Source organism: Schistocerca gregaria, chromosome 1 (assembly GCF_023897955.1).
Source record: "Schistocerca gregaria isolate iqSchGreg1 chromosome 1, iqSchGreg1.2, whole genome shotgun sequence".
Taxonomy (NCBI): domain Eukaryota; kingdom Metazoa; phylum Arthropoda; class Insecta; order Orthoptera; family Acrididae; genus Schistocerca; species Schistocerca gregaria.
In genome coordinates this window covers 532,790,192-532,816,545 of record NC_064920.1, presented here as the reverse complement: position 1 = coordinate 532,816,545, position 26,354 = coordinate 532,790,192, and the positions used below count along the sequence as shown (strand labels likewise).

General features: G+C 45.0%; 1 protein-coding gene across 7 annotated transcripts in view; it reads right to left on the bottom strand.

Moving 5' to 3' along the window:
* Positions 1-26,354, bottom strand: part of LOC126355190 (protein retinal degeneration B) — a 533,358-nt gene that overhangs the window by 334,733 nt on the left and 172,271 nt on the right. For all 7 annotated transcript variants that reach the window (XR_007565476.1, XR_007565478.1, XM_050005465.1 and 4 more), the window contains exon 2: positions 17,159-17,177. The gene's annotated coding sequence lies outside the window, so the exon portion shown is untranslated. The remainder of the gene's footprint in view (positions 1-17,158; positions 17,178-26,354) is intronic.

Sequence of the window (26,354 nt, the reverse complement as noted above, 5' to 3'; positions counted from 1 at the left end):
CTAAATATCGAAGGATTACTTAGGTAACGAAGTAGGTGTTTAGTAAAAAAAAAAAGACAATAACAGAGGAGTAAAACATCTCTATGATTCCGGAAGAGACTTTCTACAAACCGTTTCTTTTCTGGAAAATCTTACAACAAAGCATTGCAATAAATTAAGCTAATCTATGTTTATATTGCTGACCTTAACATCTTACTTTTATAAAGAGACGATTTCTTTAAATTCTACATGCAAGTAAACAGGAAGTTGCTGTATACGTCATCATGATGCTGAAGTCAGTTTGTGGTACGCGTCGTAACGTCAGCTCATAGTGTATGCAGTATTACACTGTGAAACAATGTATGTGTAGAGCATGTAGTGGATGCGGTGATCGGTAAGAGGAATGACTGGATAGTGTAACACTGCACTTTTACATTATTCCCGAACTTTTTGAAGAACACTAAATAAACAAAGCAGTATTGTACACTGGAGATAAACCTTATGAGGATGCTCCGTTTTGAACAGACCTTGTTTACGGAAGGAAGCTCCAGTCTCTATTTGGTCATCTTGATTTTTAGTTTTGTGCCGTTTCCTTATATTACGTCAGGTAAATGCTGAAAAGGTTCCTACTATAAGCCCACGGTGGCCTACCTTTCCCATTGTTGCGACATTAGACAAACAAGTAAGTAAATGCCAACTAGTAACACTAGTAGTTTTAACAGTGGCATTTGTATCACTACACAAATGAGAGGGGGGTAACGGAATTTAGTTGAATATATCAACTGATTCGGAGGAAATTAGATTAGGGCACAGTTACGCTATTTGGACAGATAAATAATTGGTAACAGCAAAATTAATCATAATTTGGGGTGGTAATACCAAAAACTTTGCAGAAAGAGAGATATCTTAATGGTGATTACAATTTAAAGTGTTAGAAAGGCATTGGAGAAATATGTATCTGTGGCATAGCCTTATATGGCAGTAAATCATGGACGACAAACAATATAGGCAATAAGAGAATAGAAGCTTTTGAAATGTAGCGCTACGGAAGGACGCCGAAGATCAGATAGCTGTATGAAGTACTCTACTGGCCATTAAAATTGCTAAACCACGAAGATGACGTGCTATAGACGCGAACTTAACTGACAAGAAGAAGATGATGTGATATGCAAATGATTAGCTTTTCAGAAAATTCCCACAATGTTGGCGCCGGTGGCGACACCTACAACGTGCTGACGTGAGGAAAGTTTTCAACCGATTTCTCATACACAAACACCAGTTGACTGGCGTTGCCTGGTGAAACGTTGTTGCGATGCCTCGTGTAAGGAGGAGAACGGCCTCGTATCAGTAACAGTCAAGATGATGGGCATCTTATCCGCATGGCTATAACGGATCCTGCTCCACGTCTCGATCCCTGAGTCAATAGACGGGGACGTTTGCAAGACAACAACTAACAGTGCAACGACGTTTGCAGCAGCATGGACTATCAGCTGGGAGACCCTGGCTGCGGTTACCCTTGACACTGCATCACAGACAGGAGAGCCTGCGATGGTGTACTCAACTACCAACTTGACTGCACGAATGGCAAAACGTCATTTTTTCCGATGAATCCAGGTTCTGTTTACAGCATCATGATGGTCGCATCCGTGTTTGGCGACATCGCGGTGAACTCACATTGGAAGCGTGTATTCGTCATCGCCATACTGGCGTATCACCCGGCTTGATGGTATGGGGTGCCATTGGTTACACGTCTCGGTCACCTCTTGTTCGCATTGACGGCATTTTGAACAGTAGACGTTACATTTCAGATGTGTTACGACCCGTGGTTCTACCCTTCATTCGACCCCGGCTCGAAACCCTACAATTCAGCAGGATAATGCACGACCGCATGTTGCAGGTCCTGTAGGGGCCTTTCCGGATACAGAAAATGTTCGACTGCTGCCCTGGCCAGCACATTCTCCAGGTCTCTCACCAACTGAAAACGTCTGGTCAATGGTGGCCGAGCAACTGGCTCGTCACTACTCTTGATGAACTGTGGTATCGTGTTGAAGCTGCATGGGCAGCTGTACCTGTACACGCCATCCAAGCACTGTTGGACTCAATGCTGAATCGTATCAAGGCCGTTATTACGGCCAGAGGTGGTTGTTCTGAGTAGTGGTTTCTCAGGATCTATGCACCCAAATTGCGTGAAAATGTAATCACGTGTCAATTCTAGAATAATATATACTCCTGGAAATGGAAAAAAGAACACATTGACACCGGTGTGTCAGACCCACCATACTTGCTCCGGACACTGCGAGAGGGCTGTACAAGCAATGATCACACGCACAGCACAGCGGACACACCAGGAACCGCGGTGTTGGCCGTCGAATGGCGCTAGCTGCGCAGCATTTGTGCACCGCCGCCGTCAGTGTCAGCCAGTTTGCCGTGGCATACGGAGCTCCATCGCAGTCTTTAACACTGGTAGCATGCCGTGACAGCGTGGACGTGAACCGTATGTGCAGTTGACAGACTTTGAGCGAGGGCGTATAGTGGGCATGCGGGAGGCCGGGTGGACGTACCGCCGAATTGCTCAACACGTGGGGCGTGAGGTCTCCACAGTACATCGATGTTGTCGCCAGTGGTCGGCGGTAGGTGCACGTGCCCGTCGACCTGGGACCGGACTGCAGCGACGCACGGATGCACGCCAAGACCGTAGGATCCTACGCAGTGCCGTAGGGGACCGCACCGCCACTTCCCAGCAAATTAGGGACACTGTTGCTCCTGGGGTATCGGCGAGGACCATTCGCAACCGTCTCCATGAAGCTGGGCTACGGTCCCGCACACCGTTAGGCCGTCTTCCGCTCACGCCCCAACATCGTGCAGCTCGCCACCAGTGGTGTTGCGACAGGCGTGAATGGAGGGACGAATGGAGACGTGTCGTCTTCACCGATGAGAGTCGCTTCTGCCTTGGTGCCAATGATGGTCGTATGCGTGTTTGGCGCCGTGCAGGTGAGCGCCACAGTCAGGACTGCATACGACCGAGGCACACAGGGCCAACACCCGGCATCATGGTGTGGGGAGCGATCTCCTACACTGGCCGTACATCTCTGGTGATCGTCGAGGGGACACTGAATAGTGCACGGTACATCCAAACCGTCATCGAACCCATCGTTCTACCCTTCCTAGACCGGCAAGGGAACTTGCTGCTCCAACAGGACAATGCACGTCCGCATGTATCCCGTGCCACCCAACGTGCTCTAGAAGGTGTAAGTCAACTACCCTGGCCAGCAAGATCTCCGGATCTGTCCCCCATTGAGCATGTTTGGGACCGGATGAAGCGTCGTCTCACGCGGTCTGCACGTCCTGCACGAACGCTGGTCCAACTGAGGCGCCAGGTGGAAATGGTATGGCAAGCCGTTCCACAGAACTACATCCAGCATCTCTACGATCGTCTCCATGGGAGAATAGCAGCCTGCATTGCCTCGAAAGGTGGATATACACTGTACTAGGGCCGACATTGTGCATGCTCTGTTTCCTGTGTCTATGTGCCTGTGGTTCTGTCAGTGTGATCATGTGATGTATCTGACCCCAGGAATGTGTCAATAAAGTTTCCCCTTCCTGGGACAATGAATTCACGGTGTTCTTATTTCAATTTCCAGGAGTGTATTTGTCCAATGAATACCCGTTTATCACCTGCATTTCTTCTTTGTGTAGCAATTTTAATGGCCAGTAGTGCAGGAATAAAGCTGTCTCGCAACGAGTTGGGGAAAATGTAACTTTTTACCACAATCTGATTAAAAGAAGGGATCGGGTCCCCAGAGTAAGGAGTGAGGCAGAGGCTGCAGATGTGCGACCCCAGTGCTACAGAAGTCCGCCTTCCGCTCGCGGACCAGCGACGCGGACGCGATCGATGTTCGCCCTCGAGCCACGAGGACTTCAAACAAAGCGCCGCTTCTGTGCCTCATCCGCAGCCGGGGCTGCCAAGAGACCAGCACCAGCCGGCCCACAGCACACAACCCAACCCACCGGCGCCGCGCAACACGGCGGCGCCGCGCCCTGCGACGTCTGCAGCAGCGAGAGGAAGGCGCGGAAAGAACCAACACACACACACACACACACACACACACACACACACACACACACACACACACACACGGTCCACATATCCCTTATTGTCAGGCAACAACAGCAGTAGGTGTATGAACCACCTGTCTGCAATAATTCAGGAGATACGACTTCGTAAACACTGAGATACGTGAGAAACTGCATATGCATGGAACGTCGCCTGACATTTTAGTTTAATAATTCTTTGCTACCAACACCATTCGCAACATATTTAGGACCTGAATGTACCTACACAGATACATCATGGTTCAAGACAAGGTCCACGACATATACAGGCCGTAGCGCGTACGTCACAGCACATGAGATTGCAGTGCCAGCAACATGCCAACAACGTTTAAGTTAGAGCAATTCCCAAAATGAGTCGAGGAAACGAAAGGGGCGGGAAACTAACGGAAAACCACAAGAAAAGAGAAAACGGAGGAAGCTAACCAAAAGGGGGAAACGTACACTAAATGGAAAAGTAATGGAAGGTATTAAAATAATATAGTAGATGGCAGAGGCTGGCTGATCGCACGAATAAAAAAGGATGAACCAGCCACTCTGCAACACACTAAACTCTCCAGCCTAAAAGGCGAGATGAACACACACAGGGACAAGAACAACACCAAGACAAACAACAAAGAAAGGGTGAGGCAGAGTTAAAACGGAGGGAGGATGGAGGCCTGTGTGAGAAGGCCATACGCCCACCCTTACATTGTATGACAAAATCCCCCTTCACGAATAAAACGTAAAACAACAGCCATTGAGGCACTGTCACCCAACACCCGAGGCAGAGCGGTTGATATTGGGCATTCCAACAGGATGTGGACGACGGTCATGCGGGAGCCACAGCGACACCGAGGTGGCTCTTCGCGACGGAGGTGGTGAAATTTGGAAATTTGTGGTACGGTCTTATGGGACCAAACTGCTGAGCTCATCGGTCCATAAGCCTACACACTACTTAATCTCACTTAAATTAACCCACACTATGACAAACACACACACCCATGCCCTAGGGGGGACACGGAGGAGGTGACCATGTGCTAGCCGAGTGTGGCCAATGCGGAGCCGGTAAAGGACAACGGAGTCCCTGCGAGTGGCTTGCATGGATGATCGCCACACATTAGTTTTCTCCTTGATAACACGTAGTTTATAGGGTGTGTCATTCATTATCCCAGATCGCGAAAGCTTTGCGGCAGGAGACCGACCCAAGACCAGTCTCCGGCAGGCCAATCGCCAGAGTTGGTTTACTGGTAGCCTGTTTGGCCAGGCGGTCAGCAAGTTCATTGCCCGGGATCCCGACGTTTCCTGGGCTCCAAATGAAGATCACTGATCCTTGTGTCTGCGCATTTACATGCATTCAAGTTCTCGATAGCACACGACTAAATTAAGACGTTTTGTCGGTACCTTTTCAATTGAATACTGGTTTGTCGCTGGCCATGCACGGAGCCGAGCATTTCAGAAGTGTGGCGAACAAGCCTCCTAGTGTGACGTCACAAGTTACTTGCAGGATCCGGTATCTCGTTGGCCACGGTTCAAGAAATGTGAGGTCATAAACACTAAAGTGCGTTAAGAAATGCGCCATCATATACGAACTTTCAATACATTTATTCTTTACTACTAAGACGAGCAATGTTAAGAAAATCCTTCATTCCTAGCAGCGCTTTTGACAGTTTTCAAATGCGAAGCGCAAAACGGCTATAGGCGAAAAAAAAAGCCGTCTATATTGCTGTGGTATCGAAAAAGAAAGCAAGGCATCTATTCCCACATTTATTCGATAACAGCTTACACTTACACACACCTGATGCGTGCCCAATGTAAAGCATGGAATAGCTAACTGGAATCTACATCGATACAGCTTACAACTGCACGGAACGTTTATGCGTCACTGTACATATGCGAGGACAAAACGTCGTATCAGATCACTACATGACCTCCCCTTCAGTGCTAACGATAGTTCAGATAGAATGTAACATGCCGTCCCCGTAACAACTAGTTTCTTGAAACCGGATGGTGCGTCACGTGAGTCAGTGGCTCTAATAGGGAGTGGTGTAGTAATCTTCGACGTCGGTCTCTGAGTCGCAGTGCCTGGTTCACCGTGCTGCTCGTGGGGTACAGGAACACCTCCTGTTGCTCATTTTTCTGTCTTCTCTGGTTTGCGTTACGCAGTGTTTGTAATCCAGAAATGCTAGCTCCATCCGATCCATAGCGACTGAGGGGAGTATACCATTATCATGCGGAAAGTACGGTTGCCCCTGCTGACTACCGGATACGGTCCGTCGTACGGTGGCTGCAATGGCTTACGCACTGCATCGTTGTGTAAGAACACAGTAGCGAAGTCTGGGGCGGTGATTGTGTCATCCGCCACGCGGTGCGGAAACACTCAGGTAGGCGTACTATTTGTTCATACACCAGTTCCGCTGCTGCGCTCTTCAGTTCGCTGTTAAATGATGTTCGTAGATGTAAAAGCACGAAAGGCAGTGTCTGGCCATTTCGGTGTTGCGCGACGTCTCAGTGCTGCTTTCCAACCGCCAATGAAGACGCTCAACTATACCGTTTGATGAGGGGTGTGTATGCCGTGTGAGTACGCGCTTCCTGCCTAATAACGTGGTCAATGTTCTGAAAACGTAGGCTTCAAATTTCCGTCCCTGATCAGTGGTAATTTTCAGCGCGACTCCGAACAGGGCAATCCCGCCACGGAAATATGGTTGCATTAGAGTTTCTGCCGCGATGTCATTCAGTGCAAACGGCCTCGGGTCACCTAGTGAAGCTGTCAACCACCGTGAGGTAGCAGTCTTCCGATGCTGCGAGTGGGCCTGCTATGTCAGCGTGCACATGTTCTAACCATCGGTCTGGCGGAAAAATGCACCTAACGGTGCTCTGACTGCTGCGACCTAGCGGGGTGGAGCAGTGGTTAGACACTGGACTCGCATTCGGGAGGACGACTGTTCAATCCAGCGTCCGGCCATCCTGATTTAGGTTCTCCGTGATTTCCCTAAATCACTCCAGGCAAATGCCGGGATGGTTCCTCTGAAAGGGCACGGCCGACTTCCTTCCCCATCCTTCCCTAATCCGATGAGACCGATGACCTCGCTGTCTGGTCTCCTTCACCAAACAACCCAACCCAACAATGCTGCGTGATTTTATTCCTCTGGAGCGCCACAAATAATTTTATAAATGTTCTGCAGTCTGTGTGCATAACTGGCCATACAAAGTTCTGTTTGATCAATCTAACACTGACTTTACTCTCGGTTTAGCTCAAATGGCTCTGAGCACTATGGGACTTAACATCTATGGTCATCAGTCCCCTAGAACTTAGAACTACTTAAACCTAACTAACCTAAGGACATCACACAACACCCAGCCATCACGAGGAAGAGGAAAATCCCTGACCCCGCCAGGAATCGAACCCGGGAACCCGGGCGTGGGAAGCGAGAATGCTACCGCACGACCACGAGATGCGGGCCTCGGTTTAGTAACGTAGCCTAATTGGGCATATGAAAATAAGAAAAAAAACATAGGAGCAACCATTTCCATACAATCAACAAGTAAAAAGTTTCGATACTGATTTATCTCGTGCAATCTCAATTTTCTCAATAGCTTTTCGTAAGTGAATTTTTGACGCCAATTATACTAACTATTCAACCAACTCTTTATGGTTGAAAGAAAGTAAAGTAATTATTGTCCATTTTAATGAGCAAGCCAGGAAGAAGATCAGTAATATTAAGAAGTATTATTGATCGTCTACGGGGCGCTTAAATTCAAAATCACTTTACTCGCATTTAGCCTCGAGAGAGGAAGAACTGTGAAAATATAGATTCTTTGACTGTAACCTTAGTTTGTTTTACAAAATTTATGTGGAAGACGCAATGTCGCACCTTATTTTATCATCGCTCACAGCCTTCCGTCACACATGAATTTACGCTCGATAAAACTGAACCTTGTTATGAATGCGTGGTGTCTGTTCTTTCGGACATGTCTGATGTACGCTGCATCGGGATTTTCACCTAGATGGGCAATGGTTCCACCTCATTCAGTGCGTATGGACAATTGTGACCGACCTCCCTCGAGAATCTCAGAATACCCAGTATGGAGGAAACGGACAGGGTCAGCGGGTAGGTGGCGCTCGGTGGGAATGAGCGTCGACCTTGATGCGAACAGAGATAGTCTGCGCAGTTGCGGTGAACCCTGTGTCCCCGGTGGCGCAGTGGTTGACGCAACTGCCTAATAAGCAGAGGATCATGGGTTCCAACCCCGGTCCGGCACACTTTTTCACCCGTCGCCGCTGATTCCGCATAAAGTTCTGATGCAGCTGACATCAGTACTCCCTCCACTTTCCTTTCGTTTCTCCCCCTCCCCCTTCTACTTAAGTACAAATGAACCTCTCTAAGCTTATGGTTAGTTAAGTTCTTTGATGTAAGAGTGTTTCGCGGTTATAAAATGAACTTTAGCGGTTGCTTCCAGCCATAGGCTTTTTGGTTATGAGTGGGATGCTGCCATTTCAGTTCCTGTGTTTGATGATGATCACACTGATCATGACGCAGAATTACAGACTGCTATGACTGCGAGGTATGGTACAGAGAGCTAATGAAACTTGTTCGTGTATTTGCTTCAACCAATCGCATCGGATTCTGGTTTATATTCTGCAGTATCTCGTAAACTTTTTTTAAAATCAAAGACCCACGTATTACAGATATGTTTACTTGGGAATGATCAGGGCTCCCTGTGTAACAGAGGAGAAAATTGTGGTACACATATTCGCCTCCAGGTTTAAAGGACCCATCTATGCCAGCCGCTTCATTAAAAGTCGAACCAATGCACGCGCGCCTCACACCACTTTTGTAGAAGTTATATATTTTTCTGTACTTACGTCCTCAGCCTGACGGAACATGTCAATTGCATTCCGGATTTTCGGACTGAACTTTAGTCCGCCTCAGTTTTCGCAAAATTTGTAGTTTTATTTGAGTGTTTCAAAGCTCGAATAGGAATCTGTTGTACATGTTATTTTTTCTTAATCTTTTTTAATTTTTCTTGTGTCTACGTGGACCTCGTATTTACCTTGAACTACGCTTCTATCGACTTCCAGCTATCCAAGGAAAAGTAGTCGTATAATAAGACAGCGCCCCATATTGTCCATGTGGATTAAGACAAGGAAAGCACAGGCAAGTGAATAGTTCAGGTAGTAAAGCACTAAATCCTTTAATAGTACTACCTGGAATAACTAAATCCACGGCCAACTTCCGAATTCCAAGATTCTGGATTACAAGGTTTTTGGCAAACATGTAGGGCTTGCCACATCTAATGGGAATACTACGAAGATACAGCTGCAGCTACATCTAGTTCTACACCCACATCCATACTTCCAAAGCCACTGAGCAGTGCATGGTGTATGGTACTTCGTACCACTAAAAGCGTTTTTCTGTAGCGTCCAATCGTACTGAGCGTGGGAAAAATGGCCGTCAATGTGAGGCTGCATGAGGCCTAATGTGTGTTATCTTATTCCTATGATCGCACTACGAGACGATTCTACCAGGGAGTGTGAAGTACAGGGGATAGGCAAAATAATGTGAACACCTGTACTTACTTGGGAATGGTTTATTGATAAGGGATTGGACCCTATTTGTACTGAATACAGCAGCGAATAATGACATAAGTGGAATGTTATTCCACTCTTCCATCAGGCGGAAATCTGCTCCGGAGTCTGCACTCCAATACTATCCACAAGGGTTCGACAATTTCAAGCCCGGGAACTGTGCTAGACAGGGAAGACGATGCAGTGCAGTTGCATGCTCCTCATACCACGACTGTACTGTCCTGGTTGTGTGAATAGGTGCATTATCGTCCTGAAATATGGCATCATTGTTGGGGAACAACATTTGAATCACGGAGTACACCTGATCACCAAAAATGTTGACATAATCGTTGGTTGTAACACGGCGTTTGAGAGTAATGATGGGACCAGCAGAATACCATGATACGGCTGCCCACGCCATCACACTTCCACCTCCACGCTTAACCGTTAAAATCAAGCAATCAGAATTGTAGGCATCTTTTGGCGTTCTCCAGAGGTAAACCCGGCCCTATATTGTAATAACGGAAACGTTGACTCATCGGACCATATGACGTGTTTCTACTGATTACCGAGCGAGGTGGCGCAGTGGTTAGCACTCAGGACCCGCGTTCGAGAGGAAGACGGTCAAATCCGCGTTCGGCCATCCTGATCTCGGTTTTCCGTGACTTCCCTAAACCGCTTCAGGCAAATGCCGGGATGGTTCCTTTGAAAAGACACAGCCGACTTCATTCTCCATCCTTCCCTAATCCGATGGAACCGATGACTTCGTTGTTTGGTCCCCTCTCCCAAATAAACTAACCAACCAATCACTGATAAGCCATCCGGGGTTTATGCTCCTGACACAATGTTTTACCCTTCTTTGCGTTGGTCGTCGTCATTAATGGTTTCGTTACAGCAGCTCGTCCGTGAATCTTCGCTTTATTGAGTTATCTGTGGACAGTGTCGATAGATACGGGGTCTCGAAGATGGCTATTGAGCTCTGCAGTCACTTTAGCCGCCGTAATTTTGTGCTGTTTAGACAGAATTGCTGTTTAGACAGAATTCGTGTTAGACTACGACGCTCTGTCAGTTAGTTTTGATTCGAGCCCACTATTACGTCTACACGATGATGTCTTTCCATGTTTTGTGTAGGCTTTCATGACTGTTGAAACAGTTGCTCTTCAAACACTCAACAAGTTGGCTGTCTTAGCTACTGATGCTCCAGCTAATTCCCCCCCCCCCCCCCCCCCCCAAATCTGCCCTCTTTGGAACTCTGTTAGGTCTTACACTGCACATTGACCTCGACATCTGAATGCAAATACGAAGTGTGCAATACTCGTAAACAACCGGCACTGATGCCTAGACCGTACTGAAGACGCACAGTCCAGCGCTACACTGGCCTTGCCTGCATTGTTGACCGTCGAACACAACCATCCCAGTACTACCACTGTTCACATTATTTTGCCTATCCCCTGTAGTTAGATATGTGCTACCACGGCTACTATACAGTACACCAAAAGCTGGAGAAATACTCTAGAAATTGTTACAGAAGTGATTTAGATGTGTCGGAAGGCGGCTGTAAACTGCAGTGTAGCTACATATAGGTTTTCCTTTCGCCCACCGCAACAATGATTTTAAGTGTTCGTCTCATTTCAAGTCGTATCATAATTTATTTGGTGTGACATGCTTCAGATGTTTGCTTTTAGCCTTGTAATAAAAACTGAGTGAGGCTCAATGGCCTCGTCCAACTCTTTCAGTTGGACGCCACTTTGGCGACTGGCGTGTCACTATCCTGCCGCATTATCCATCTGCGGACGGGGACGTGTAGTTTAACCTGAAATTCGAACCATTCGTCGTTCCTGGTGACTCCTCACACCGTTAAGGGATGAAGGTAAGATTAAAGGCAGACTGAAAATTTCCGTGGTTCGGCCGGGATTCGATTCCGCGACCTCTAGATCTCCAGCCACACACTTTACCACTAGAGAACCAGGGCCTTGTCGTCTGATTTTATGGTGGGATAAACACCTAAAATGTAGCAGGTAAGGCGAAAGAAGTCTGTGTTCGGAGTGTTCTGTGACAGCGCAGTGAATCTGTCCAGGACATGGCAAACGGGACGCCAGCGCTTAACTTGACAATACTGCTTCAGGATTTGGCGTCATCAAACAGGTTTGACTGCAGACAAGGAACGAATGCCGAGACATGCGCCGCTGATCGCATTCTGTCAGTATAGCTCACAGAAAAGTGTAAGAGTGACGCTCCAGAAACCTTAACATTTATCTTTGGAAGAATGGCGATGATGTTCGAGCAAAATCAGGTTGGTAAATTTTGCACAGTCTGTATTCGAAGAATAATGCATGACAATTATGCTGCTGTCATCGTGTATCTAGCATAAGGAACGTCATCTTGTATCTGGCATAAGTACGCATAAAGAGCGCTTCCAACGTAACATTAGTTCGTACACAGAAGGCCAATATTTTCAAATATGCATGGTCTCTCTGGATGGCTAACCCAAACCCAACAAAAAGATTATTCAGACCGAAAAGGAGAATCCTAAGAATAGCTGCAACAACCGCCATAAATACACCAAACAACTACATCTATGAAATATCTAATATAATTCTTTGACTACACAGGGTGGTCCATTGATCGTGACCGGGCCAAATATCTCACTAAATAAGCGTCAAACGAAAAAGCTACAAAGAATGAAACTTGTCTAGCTTGAAGGGGGAAACCAGATAGCGCTATGGTTTTCCCGCTAGATGGCGCTGCCATAGGGCAAACAGATATCAACTGCTTTTTCTTTTTCTTTTTTTAAATATAGGAACCCGTAATTTTATTACATATTCGTGTAGTACGTAAAGAAATATGAATGTTTTAGTTGGACCACTTTTTTCGCTTTGTGATAGATGGCCCTGTAATAGTCACAAACATATGGCTCACAATTTTAGACGAACAGTTGGTAACACATTGTTTGTTGTTGTGGTCTTCAGTCCTGAGACTGGTTTGAGATGCAGCTCCCCATGCTACTCTATCCTGTGCAAGCTTCTTCATCTCCCAGTACCTACTGCAACCTACATCCTTCTGAATCTGCTTCGTGTAGTCATCTCTTGGTCTCCCTCTACGATTTTTACCCTCCACGCTGCCCTCCAATACGAAATTGGTGATCCCTTGATGGCTCCGAACATGTCCTACCAACCGATCCCTTCTTCTGGTCAAGTTGTGCCACAAACTTCTCTTCTCCCCAATCCGATTCAATACTTCCTCTTTAGTTATGTGATCTACCCATCTAATCTTCAGCATTCTTCTGTAGCAACACATTTCGAAAGCTTCTATTCTCTTCTTGTCCAAACTATTAATCGTCCTTGTTTCGCTTCCATACATGGCTACACTCCATACAAATACTTTCAGAAATGACTTCCTGACACTTAAATCTATACTCGATGTTAACAAATTCCTCTTCTTCAGAAACGCTTTCCTTGCCATTGCCAGTCTACATTTTATATCCTCTCTACTTCGACCATCATCGGTTATTTTGCTCCCCAAATAGCAAAACTCCTTTACTACTTTAAGAGTCTCTTTTCCTAATCTAATTCCCTCAACATCATCCGACTTAATTCGACTACATTCCATTATCCTCGTTTTGCTTTTGTTGATGTTCATCTTATATCCTCCTTTCAAGACACTATCCACTCCGTTCAACTGCTCTTCCAAGTCCTCTGCTGTCTCTGACAGAATTACAATGTCATCGGCGAACCTCAAAGTTTTTATTTCTTCTCCATGGATTTTAATACCTACTCCGAATTTTTCTTTTGTTTTCTTCACTGCTTGCTCAATATACAGATTGAATAACATCGGGGAGAGCTACAACCCTGTCTCACTCCCTTCCCAACCACTGCTTCTCTTTCATGTCCCTCGACTCTTGTAACTGCCATCTGGTTTCTGTACAAAGTGTAAATAGCCTTCCGCTTCCTGTATTTTACCCCTGCCACCTTCAGAATTTGAAAGAGAGTATTCCAGTCAACATTGTCAAAAGCTTTCTCTAAGTCTACAAATGCTAGAAACGTAGGTTTGCCTTTTCTTAATCTTTCTTCTAAGATAAGTCGTAAGGTCAGTATTACCTGACGTGTTCCAGTATTTCTACGGAATCCAAACTGATCTTCCCCGAGGTCGGCTTCTACCAGTTTTTCCATTCGTCTGTAAAGAATTCGTGTTAGTATTTTGCAGCTATGGCTTATTAAACTTATTGTTCGTTAATTTTCACATCTGTCAACACCTGCTTTCTTTGGGATTGGAATTATTATATTCTTCTTGAAGTCTGAGGGTATTTCGCCTGTCTCATACATCTTGCTCACCAGATGGTAGAGTTTGTCAGGATTGGCTCTCCCAAGGCCGTCAGTAGTTCTAATGGAATTTTGTCTACTCCCGGGGCCTTGTTTCGACTCAGGTCTTTCAGTGCTCTGTCAAACTCTTTGCGCACTATCGTATCTCCCATTTCATCTTCATCTACATCCTCTTCCGTTTCCATAATATTGTCCTCAAGAACATTGCCCCTGTATAGACCCTCTACATACTCCTTCCACATTCTGCTTTCCCTTCTTTGGTTATAACTGGGTTTCCATCTGAGTTCTTGATATTCATACAAGTGGTTCTCTTTTCTCCAAAGGCCTCTTTAATTTTCCTGTAGGCAGTATCTATCTTACCCCTAGTGAGATAAGCCTCTACATCCTTAAATTTGTCCTCTAGCTATCCCTGCTTAGCCATTTTGCACTTCCTGTCGATCTCATTTTTGAGACGTTTGTATTCCTTCTTGCCTGCTTCATTCACTGCATTTTTATATTTTCTCCTTTCATCAATTAAATTCAATATTTCATCTGTTACCCAAGGATTTCTACTCGCCCTCGTCTTTTTACCTACTTGATCCTCTGCTGCCTTCACTACTTCATCCCTCAGAGCTACCCATTCTTCTTCTACTGTATTTGTTTCCCCCATTCCTGTCAATTGTTCCATTATGCTCTCCCTGAAACTCTTTCATTTTATCCAGGTCCCATCTCCTTAAATTCCCACCTTTTTGCAGTTTCTTCGGTTTTAATCTACAGGTCATAACCAATAGATCGTGGTCAGAGTCCATATCTGCCCCTGGAAATGTCTTACAATTTAAAACCTGATTCTTAAATCTCTGTCTTACCATTACATAATCTATCTGATACCTTTTAGTATCTCCAGGGTTCTTCCATGTATACAACCTTCGTTCATGGTTCTTAAACCAAGTGTTACCTATGATTAAGTTGTGCTCTGTGCAAAATTCTACCAGGCGGCTTCCACTTTCATTTCTTAGCCCCAATCCATATTCACCTATTACGTTTCCTTGTCTCCCTTTTCCTACACTCGAATTCCAGTCACTCATGAGTATTAAATTTTCGTCTCCCTTCACTATCTGAATAATTTCTTTTATTTCATCATACATTTCTTCAATTTCTTCGTCATCTGCATAGCTAGTTGGCATATAAACTTGTACTACTGTAGTAGGTGTGGGCTTCGTATCTATCTTGGCCACAATAATGCGTTCACTATGCTGTTTGTAGTAGCTTACCCGCATTCCTATTTTCCTGTTCATTATTAAACCTACTCCTGCCTTACCCCTATTTGATTTTGTGTTTATAACCCTGTAGTCACCTGGCCAGAAGTCTTGTTCATCCTGCCACCGACAGGTAGGTTTCTTACATTAAAATACAGAACGTAGGTACGTTTGAACATTTTATTTTGGTTGTTCCAATGTGATACATGTACCTTTATGAACATATCATTTCTGAAAACGCATGCTGTTACAGCGTGATTACCTGTAAATACCACATTAATGCAATAAATGCTCAAAATTATGTCCGTCAACCTCAATGCATTTGGCAACACGTTTAACGACATTCCTCTGTACACCGACGTTTTTGAGATTCCCGAATCTCACGCAATTTGTCTGCTACTGATATGCACATTAGCCGCGGCAGCAGCTAAAACACGTACTTGGGCATCATCATTTGTTGCAGGTCGTGGTTGACGTTTCACATGTGGCTGAACACTTTCTGTTTCCTTAAATAACGTAACTATCCGGCGAACGGTCCTGCCACTTGGATGACGACGTCCGTTGGGCATTTTGATCATAATAGCCAGACACCAACACTATATCAATCTTTTCCGCAATTGGTAAACGGTTCATTTTAACACGGGTAATGCACCCCTTAGCAAATACCGTCCGCACTGGCAGAATGTTACGTGATACCACGTACTTACACGTTTGTGCCTATTACAGCGCCATTTATCACAAAGCGAAAAAAGTGGTCCAACTAAAACATTCATATCTGTTTATGTACTACAAGAACACGTAATAAAAAATGGAGGTTCCTATTTTTTAAAAACGCAGTTGATATCCGTTTGACCTATGGCAGCGCCATCTAGCGGGCCGATCATACCGCCATCTGGTTTCCCCCTTCAAGCTAGACAAGTTTCGTTCTTTGTAGTTTTTTCGTTTGATGCTTATTTCGTGAGGTATTTGGCCCGGTCACTATCAATGGACCACCCGGTATTGGTTCACTGAACTTGCCAGTAAAGCTGGACAGAATAGATTAAGCACTAATAAATCAACTACAAACCTACTCAAACCTGGAGTTACAGTTTCCAAATTTCCAAGGTATCAACACAGTTAACCGCCACATGCAATAGCCCAATGCGTAAGCAAACAACAGAGGAAGACTTCAACGAAAAAGAACTGTAGGCCGGCCGGTGTGGCCGAGCCGTTCTAGGCGCTTCATCCTGGAACCGCGCGACCGCTGTGGTCGCAGGTTCGAATCCTGCCTCTGGCATGGATGTGTGTGATTTCCTTCAGTTAGTTAAGTTTAAGTAGTTCTAAGTTCTAGGGGACTGATGACCACAGATGATAAGTCCCATAGTGCTCAGAGCCATTTGAGCTATTTTCTGAAACAGAGCTGTTAACAAGGGTAGCCAGCGAACTGAACCATCGCTTACTAGAAAACCAAGGAAAAAAACCTAAGAACATGAGAGGCAATCCTACTGTGTTCAAAGTACTCCCAGGTTTTACAGGCGTTTCCTCATTTGTAAGGGGATGCTGGGATTATGCCATATCCCTAAAAATCAAAATAAAATAAATAGAAACAATGAACAGTTAATTAAGATTTCCTTTCTCCCTATCTATAAATAAATGGAGTCCACATAGGACAGCAAAACTTGTGGCTGAGAAAGGGCATAAGCTCTCTCACGAACTCTTCTCTCCATCCATTCAGGAGAAAGAATGGAAGGTAAGAATAAAAAGTAATGAGAAAGAGGAGAGGGAGAACGCGTGCAGAGCCATTTGGTCAGTTACTTTCCCTCCGTCGGTATGCGTATGGAATAGGGCAGAAGATCGCTGGTGCAATGTACCCTCCGCCCCTCATTGTACAGTGGATTGCTGACCATATACCTAGGTGCAGAAATGTAATTTCGGTATACTTACATTTTCAAGTGACTATCTTTAAATCCTCCTTAATGGAAACTTACCAGCAGCACCCACACGCACCTGCAAGAGATAAGAAACGACACTGTATCAGAACACCTGCTTCCATAGCTTCAATTATGTGTACAGTATATTTTGAAATAATAGAAATACTTCATCAACCACTAAATTTTGAAATATACCAAATAATGACGAAAACATCCAAATTGGCGATAAACTAAAATATCTTTAAAAGCTATAAGAAAAAAAGGGAAAGAATTGATCAGCTCGCATAATAATAATAATGCACGTTTCCTTTGCGAATTGTGAGCGGAAGGTATAAATTTTAACTCTTTGTATGTACAGCTGCGATGAGTATGTGTAGACTGTACGGAAGGAAGACGCTGTTTCAATTGTTTTACTCTCCAGTCTTAAGAATGCAATCATCATTTGAAAATCTCATGCTTACAGTACTCAAGACTGTTTACCTCGCCCGGTTTTAACTACCAGACACTCCCCCCCCCTCCCCCCCCCCCAAACACACACATACACACTTTCCCCACAAACTGTGCCGTAAAGCTCTTTCTTCCTCAATTACATTCAGTCTGTGTTCATTAGTTGCACGACATCATCTTCAGCGTTCTTCTGTAACATCACATTCCAAAAATTTGTCTTTGTTTTTACTGTTAATAGTCAACATTTCACTTCCATATATGGCTACGCTACAAACATACAGTTCCAGAAAACACTTCAAAACAATTTAATTTTTATACATGAAATGTCTTCGCAGTTGCAAATATGGCCGATCATAAGCTGTGTAATGGAATAACTATTCCCTGTTCATCGCGTCAAATCTGAAGAAAATCTCGAGTTTTCGACAAAATGGTTCAAATTGCTCTGAGTACTATGGGACTTAAAATCTGAGGTCATCAGTCCCCTAGAACTCAGAACTACTTAAACCTAATTAACCTAAGGACATCACACACATTCATGTCCGAGGCGACCGCAGCAGTCCCGCGGTTCCGGACTGCAGCGCCTAGAACGCTTTCGACAAAAGCATCCGTCGTCTTCTTCAGGAAAACTGACTGTCGTAGCTTGTGTCTGGTGACCATGGAGGCGACTGGTCGGCATACGTCATCACTACGACACGCTGATAGGCTGAGCTACACCTTTACGTAATGACGATGAAAATGTACATGTTTTTGTCTCGAAAGTAAAAACAGAGCATACGTTAGTTGTATATCTGAAATATTGCTCTTTCGATCTGGGGCACCACGTGTAATCAGATTTTTGCAGAAGTTTCCTAAACAATCGCCGATGCAAGCAGTGAAGTTCGTTAAGAAACTTCTTAATTTTCTTTTAATTACACCCACGTCTCCGTCCGTCCTTTACATTTTCTCACATATCTGCTGAACGCCACTCAATCAACGGCATTTCATTTCATGCACGGTGTGAGGAACGACTTCCCCCTACACCTACTTTGATGGATTTAAGGTATCTTTTCGCTGTAGCATTTATCATGCGACCTGAGTATTTCCACAATCTTCTTACCTATGCTGTTACTCCTTCGGACGCGCCTCATTTCTAACTACCTCTGATATATCGCTCGATGTGACCTCGTGCGTGTGTCCGCTCTCCATCCTGTTGCCGCTGCTATAGAAACACTCGCGCCTGCCAAGTGGGCGTCGGAGCCCTCTATTGGCAGAACCTCTGCCAACTCAGCTATGCCAGCACAGCCGAGGCCTCCTCCATTACCTAGAATTTCGTGACCCGAAATACAGTCTCGCTTGTTGAGAGGCAAAACTTGCATTGGATAACTAGTTCTTTCTTTTCAAGGCGCATCAAGCGAGGTCTGCATGTGTGAAGTGGACACCTTGTTCATCCAGGAAGCAAGTTTTAACTCCTAAGAGCGATGACTGAGTTCGAGAATATTATCTCAACTGACCTGCCTTCAAAGCCGGTATCATTTCATCTAGCTATGCCTCCTTGAACTGGTCACGGGACACGAAACTAACGTTATTCTCGATGTATAGCGGAACCAGCACCAACTTTTATTCCACAATACGTTCGACTAGCGAATCAGACAATACATCGCAGTTCATAAATATTTCGCAAAAAACGTAGTTGCACGAGTAGGAGTAACAACAGTGTGTTCATTAATGTAAACCACGTACCTTGTAAACTCACTCGTTCCTCACCATATGGATAAAAGAATAGTTCACATGATATATGGTGTATATATATAACTAAAAATGTAAGGGAAATTGGATATACATCCAAATTTCATTCTCCCCCTCTCTATCGACCTCCGTCCCCGACCCTCTTTATATCCATCTCTTCTTTCCCCCTTTCTATGTCAATTTCCTTCTTCCTTCCCCCCCCCCCCCCCCCTCTCTCTCTCTCTCTCTCTCTCTCTCTCTCCTCTTCTCCCCCCTCTCTCTGATGTTACAGCATGTCAATTGTTATTGCAAAAGACACCTTGATTGTGAATTGAAGTGACTTAAAATGAACGGAACAATCGGTCGGGATCATATGTATACGGCGTATTATAGAGACCTCTCCAGCTGCTGGATAGTAACTTCGATGATAGTATTTCGCATAGTTTTTATCTGCAAACGGATAGAATTACAAAGTTGCGGACCATTCAGATTGTCTAGTATTCTAATCATAAGTCGACATCTCATAAATACACCTTTCCTGTTTTGTGTTAAAACAGACTGCGAAGAAGGAAACAAAACAGCGCATTGCTATGTATACAACTTTTGTTTAAAATTATGAATAATGAGAACGAATGTACACGGGAGAAACAACTCTCTCCCCTATAACGTGATAATACAAAACGAGCTGCCCTTTTTTGCACCCTTTCGATGTCCTCCGTCAATCCCACCTGGTAAGGATCCCACACCGCGCAGCAATATTCTAACAGAGGACGAACGAGTGTAGTGTAAGCTGTCTCTTTAGTGGACTTGTCGCATCTTCTAAGTGTCCTGCCAATGAAACGCAACCTTTGGCTCGCCTTCCCGACAATATTATCTATGTGGTCCTTCCAACTGAAGTTGTTCGTAATTTTAACACCCAGGTACTTAGTTGAATTGACAGCCTTGAGAATTGTACTATTTATCGAGTAATCGAATTCCAACGGATTTCTTTTGGAACTCATGTGGATCATCTCACACTTTTCGTTATTTAGCGTCAACTGCCACCTGACACACCATACAGCAATCTTTTCTAAATCGCTTTGCAACTGATACTGGTCTTCGGATGACCTTACTAGACGGTAAATTACAGCATCATCTGCGAACAATCTAAGAGAACTGCTCAGATTGTCACCCAGGTCATTTATATAGATCAGGAACAGCAGAGGTCCCAGGACGCTTCCCTGGGGAACACCTGATATCACTTCAGTTTTACTCGATGATTTGCCGTCTATTACTACGAACTGCGACCTTCCTGACAGGAAATCACGTATCCAGTCGCACAACTGAGACGACACCCCATAGCTCCGCAGCTTGATTAGAAGTCGCTTGTGAGGAACGGTGTCAAAAGCTTTCCGGAAATCTAGAAATACGGAATCAACTTGAGATCCCCTGTCGATAGCGGCCATTACTTCGTGCGAATAAAGAGCTAGCTGCGTTGCACAAGAGCGATGTTTTCTGAAGCCATGCTGATTACGTGTCAATAGATCGTTCCCTTCGAGGTGATTCATAATGTTTGAATACAGTATATGCTCCAAAACCCTACTGCAAACCGACGTCAATGATATAGGTCTGTAGTTAAATGGATTACTCCTACTACCCTTCTTGAACACTGGTGCGACCTGCGCAATATTCCAATCTGTAGGTACAGATCTATCGGTGAGCGAGCGGTTGTATATGAGTGCTAAGTAGGGAGCTATAGTATCAGCGTAATCTGAAAGGAACCTAATCGGTATACAATCTGGACCTGAAGACTTGCCCGTATCAAGCGATTTGAGTTGCTTCGCAACCCCTAAGGTATCTACTTCTAAGAAACTCATGCTAGCAGATGTAGATATTCCATTCGTCTTCCCTTGTGAAGGAATTTCGGAAAACTGCGTTCAATAACTCCGCTTTAGCGGCACAGTCGTCGGTAACAGTACCATCGACACTGCGCAGCGAAGGTATTGACTGCGTCTTGCCGCTTGTGTACTTTACATACGACCAGAATTTCTTCGGAGTTTCTACCAAATTTCGAGACAATGTTTCGTTGTGGAACCTATTAAAGGCATCTCGCATCGAAGTACGTGCCAAATTTCGCGCGTCTGTAAATTTTAGCCCATCTTCGGGATTTCGCGTTCTTCTGAACTTCGCATGCTTTTTCCGTTGCCTCTGCAACAGCGTTCGGACCTTTTTTGTGTACCACGGGGGATCCGTTCCATCTCTTACCAATTTATGAGGTATGAATATCTCAATTGCTGTTGCTACTATATCTTTGAATTTGAGCCACATCTCGTCTACATTCGCATAGTCAGTTCGGAAGGAATGGAAATTGTCTTTTAGGAAGGCTTCTAGTGGCACTTTATCCGCTTTTTTAAATAAAATTATTTTGCGTTTGTTTCTGATGGATTTGGAAGAAATGGTATTGAGCCTAGCTACAATGACCTTGTGATCACTAATCCCTGTATCAGTCATGATGCTCTCTATCAGCTCTGGATTGTTTGTGGCCAAGAGGTCAAGTGTGTTTTCGCAACCATTTACAATTCGCGTGGGTTCGTGGACTAACTGCTCGAAATAATTTTCGGAGAAAGCATTTAGGACAATCTCGGAAGACGTTTTCTGCCTACCACCGGTTTTGAACAAGTATTTTTGCCAACATACCGAGGGTAGGTTGAAGTCCCCACCAACTATAACCGTATGAGTGGGGTATTTATTTGTTACGAGACTCAAACTTTCTCTGAACTGTTCCGCAACTGTATCATCGCAGTCTGGGGGTCGGTAGAAGGAGCCAATTATTAACTTAATTCGGCTGTTAAGTATAACCTCCACCCATACCAATTCGCACGGAGTATCTACTTCGACTTCACTACAAGACAAACCACTACTGACAGACACGAACACTCCACCACCAATTCTGCCTAATCTATCTTTCCTGAACACCGTCTGAGACTTCGTAAAAATTTCTGCAGAACTTATTTCAAGCTTTAGCCAGCTTTCTGTACCTATAACGATATCAGCTTCTGTGCTTTCTATTAGCGCTTGAAGCTCAGGGACTTTTCCAGCGCAACTACAACAATTTACAGCTATAATTCCGACTGTTCCTTGATCCAAGCACGTCCTGTAATTGCCAAGCACCCTTTGACATTGCAGCCCACCCCGTACTTTCCCGAGGCCTTCCAACCTAAAAAACTGCCCAGTCCACGCCACACAGCCTCCGCTACCCGTGTAGCCGCCAGCTATAATACAAAACTAGCTGCCTTCCATTGAACTTTTTGTTCTGCCCAATCCTATCTGGTGCGAATCCCCCACAAGCTTATTGTACGCTGCCTCTCTAGTACACCTAACCTATTTTCACTTGTTCTGCCAATACTCACTATCTTTGATTAAATAAAAATATGACATTTCAGTGTTTGATCGCTATTTTTTATTTTCAATGATCGGTTTCAGGCTGGCTGTCCATCTTCAGATCATATATTGCAGTTACAAAGTAACTTGTGAGTACAGAACTATCGGTTCGCTTTGAGTTATGACAGCGAACCGATAGTTCTGTACTGACAAGTTACTCTGCAACTGCAATATATGATCTGCCAAGATGGGCAGCCAGCCTGAAACCGGTCATGGAAAATAAAAAAATAACGATCAAAGATTGAAATGCCATATTTCTATTTTAAGTACGATCGCCTCAATCCCCCCAAGACAATCATGTCTAGTTTTGAATCACTATCTTTGGTTTGCTTTCCCCACAACTTTATCTACGTGATCGTTCCAATTAAAGTTCTTCGTAATTGCAATCCGTTTAAGTATTCACTTGAATTTATAGCTTTTGGATGTGTGTGTCGTATTCTGTAACCGAAATTTAAGGGATTCCTTTTCAAGCTCATGTGAAAAACTTCACACTTTTCCATAGCACGCAATTTGATTAGAAATCTTTTGTGAGGAACGGTGTCGAAAGCCTTTTGTAAATAATAAAATATGGAATCATTGTGAAATCTCCTGTCGACAGGGATTTGATTCGACTTCAGAGGATTGTGTGTAACTTGACAGTCTACACTGCCGGTTTTTACATACATCAACCATGCGGAACAAATTTGTGGGATCTGCGAGAACCACCTCAGAGCACTCAGGAACACGCAGCTCGTAATCTACGGGAAATGCACGCGCTGCGACTAGATCTATGGGCGGTCTGTCGTTGGTGACGCGCCAAAGAGTTGTAGAATTCATGTTACGAGTAATTGCTGCTGCTTTATGTGCCAACGCCCGGACAGCACGTGCGCTAATAGATGGTCGGTCAGAATATACTGGCTGGTGCGTATGGAATATTATTCTAGAAACAAATATGATTGCAAATGAACGATAAAAGGGGGTGGTAACTAATTGTTGAAAGCACCGGAGGAAAAAATATTGCTCTCATAAACCAAATAAAAATGCTTGATAATGCTCAATAAGCTCAAGTGTCACAGATTATACGCTTTTTCTGTTTCGAAAATATATGTACGAGACACATCAACATCAGAAAGTTTATACAGAATAAAGCAGAACCTGTAGAAGAGGTAGTACAATATTTCAAATCGGAGGTCTACATAAGTCGTAAATGTAGATGCCTTTTTCATTCACACATCAGAACGTAGTTGAGTACGAGCAACTGAATGTCTTTCCGACTATATGGCTGTCGACTACCATTGATTTCACAACATGAAAACAGTGCACTAAATTTGGTTTTGGCAAACTCACTCAGGGGCGAAACGGCAGATAAAAGCATTAAATACGAGGAAAACTATCCTGTACGGTATACTTATTTATACTAAATGAGAAATATATGTGGTGCGTTTCTATCCAGTTTCTTATGATTACGTCTTCTTAATGACGGAAGATGACAACTTGTATAGAACTACAAAGTTTATTTCCGAAGGGCATATCTTTTACATGCGTACACATACAACCTTGAGGTACTTTTACAAACGTGTTTCACTAGCTGCAGTGCTCAGCGTTGCCCGGGTTGTTTAATATCTGCCACACAAATGACAGGTCCTGTGTCTTGTTGATACTTGCAGCGAATGGAAGCCGCATAGGAAAGTGCAATCGCTTTTATCCAAGGGCGTACTAAATCATTAGGTATCAGCGAAATGCGAGGAATGAGTACGTCATGACCCCGTGATGGCGGTAGCCTGCCTTACACCTGGAAATAGGCTCTCCAACGGCCAGAGAGTTTGCTTCTTGTTTCTGTCAAATTATCGAGCTTTCGCTTGTCCCGTGATCTATTACCGTCTGATGGTACTATCTCCAAGACGAGTACTGCCGCTGTAATTTGTTCTCGTGATAGGTATTACAGTCTGTTTACCAAGACATATTCGTTTGTTAGGTATTCAACTTTTCATTGATTTTCTTCATTGTTTCATTTGAATGTAAAAATCTGAAGTGACTGAGAACTCTGAAGTAAATCGGTCAAGTACTTTTGCAGATGTCTGATAACAGCGTTCTTGCTTTATGTATTTTGTACACTCCTGGAAATGGAAAAAAGAACACATTGACACCGGTGTGTCAGACCCACCATACTTGCTCCGGACACTGCGAGAGGGCTGTACAAGCAATGATCACACGCACGGCACAGAGGACACACCAGGAACCGCGGTGTTGGCCGTCGAATGGCGCTTGCTGCGCAGCATTTGTGCACCGCCGCCGTCAGTGTCAGCCAGTTTGCCGTGGCATACGGAGCTCCATCGCAGTCTTTAACACTGGTAGCATGCCGCGACAGCGTGGACGTGAACCATATGTGCAGTTGACGGACTTTGAGCGAGGGCGTATAGTGGGCATACGGAAGGCCGGGTGGACGTACCGCCGAATTGCTCAACACGTGGGGCGTGAGGTCTCCACAGTACATCGATGTTGTCGCCAGTGGTCGGCGGAAGGTGCACGTGCCCGTCAACCTGGGACCGGACCGCAGACACGCACAGATGCACGCCAAGACCGTAGGATCCTACGCAGTGCCGTAGGGGACCGCACCGCCACTTGCCAGAAAATTAGGGACACTGTTGCTCCTGGGGTATCGGCGAGGACCATTCGCAACCGTCTCCATGAAGCTGGGCTACGGTCCCGCACACCGTTAGGCCGTCTTCCGCTCACGCCCCAACATCGTGCAGCCCGCCTCCAGTGGTGTCGCGACAGGCGTGAATGGAGGGACGAATGGAGACGTGTCGTCTTCAGCGATGAGAGTCGCTTCTGCCTTGGTGCCAATGATGGTCGTATGCGTGTTTGGCGCCGTGCAGGTGAGCGCCACAATCAGGACTGCATACGACCGAGGCACACAGGGACAACACCCGGCATCATGGTGTGGGGAGCGATCTCCTACACTGGCCGTACACCTCTGGTGATCGTCGAGGGGACACTGAATAGTGCACGGAACATCCAAACCGTCATCGAACCCATCGTTCTACCATTCCTAGACCGGCAAGGGAACTTGCTGTTCCAACAGGACAATGCACGTCCGCATGTATCCCGTGCCACCCAACGTGCTCTAGAAGGTTTAAGTCAACTACCCTGGCCAGCAAGATCTCCGGATCTGTCCCCCATTGAGCATGTTTGGGACTGGATGAAGCGTCGTCTCACGCGGTCTGCACGTCCAGCACGAACGCTGGTCCAACTGAGGCGCCCCTGCATTGCTGCGAAAGGTGGATATACACTGTACTAGTGCCGACATTGTGCATGCTCTGTTGACTGTGTCTATGTGCCTGTGGTTCTGTCACTGATCACGTGATGCATCTGACCACAGGAATGTTTCAATAAAGTTTCCCCTTCCTGCGACAATGAATTCACGGTGTTCATATTTCAATTTCCAGGAGTGTACATATATTAATATGTTATGCGTATTATATACAGGGTGTTACAAAAAGGTACGGCCAGACTTTCTGGAAACATTCTTCACACATAAATAAAGAAAAGATGTTATGTGGACATGTGTCCGGAAACGCTTAATTCCCATGTTAGAGCTCATTTTAGTTTCTTCCACCTGCGCTCAATGGAGCACGTTATCATGATTTCATACGGGATACTCTACCTGTGCTGCTAGAACGTGTGCCTTTAAAAGTAAGAC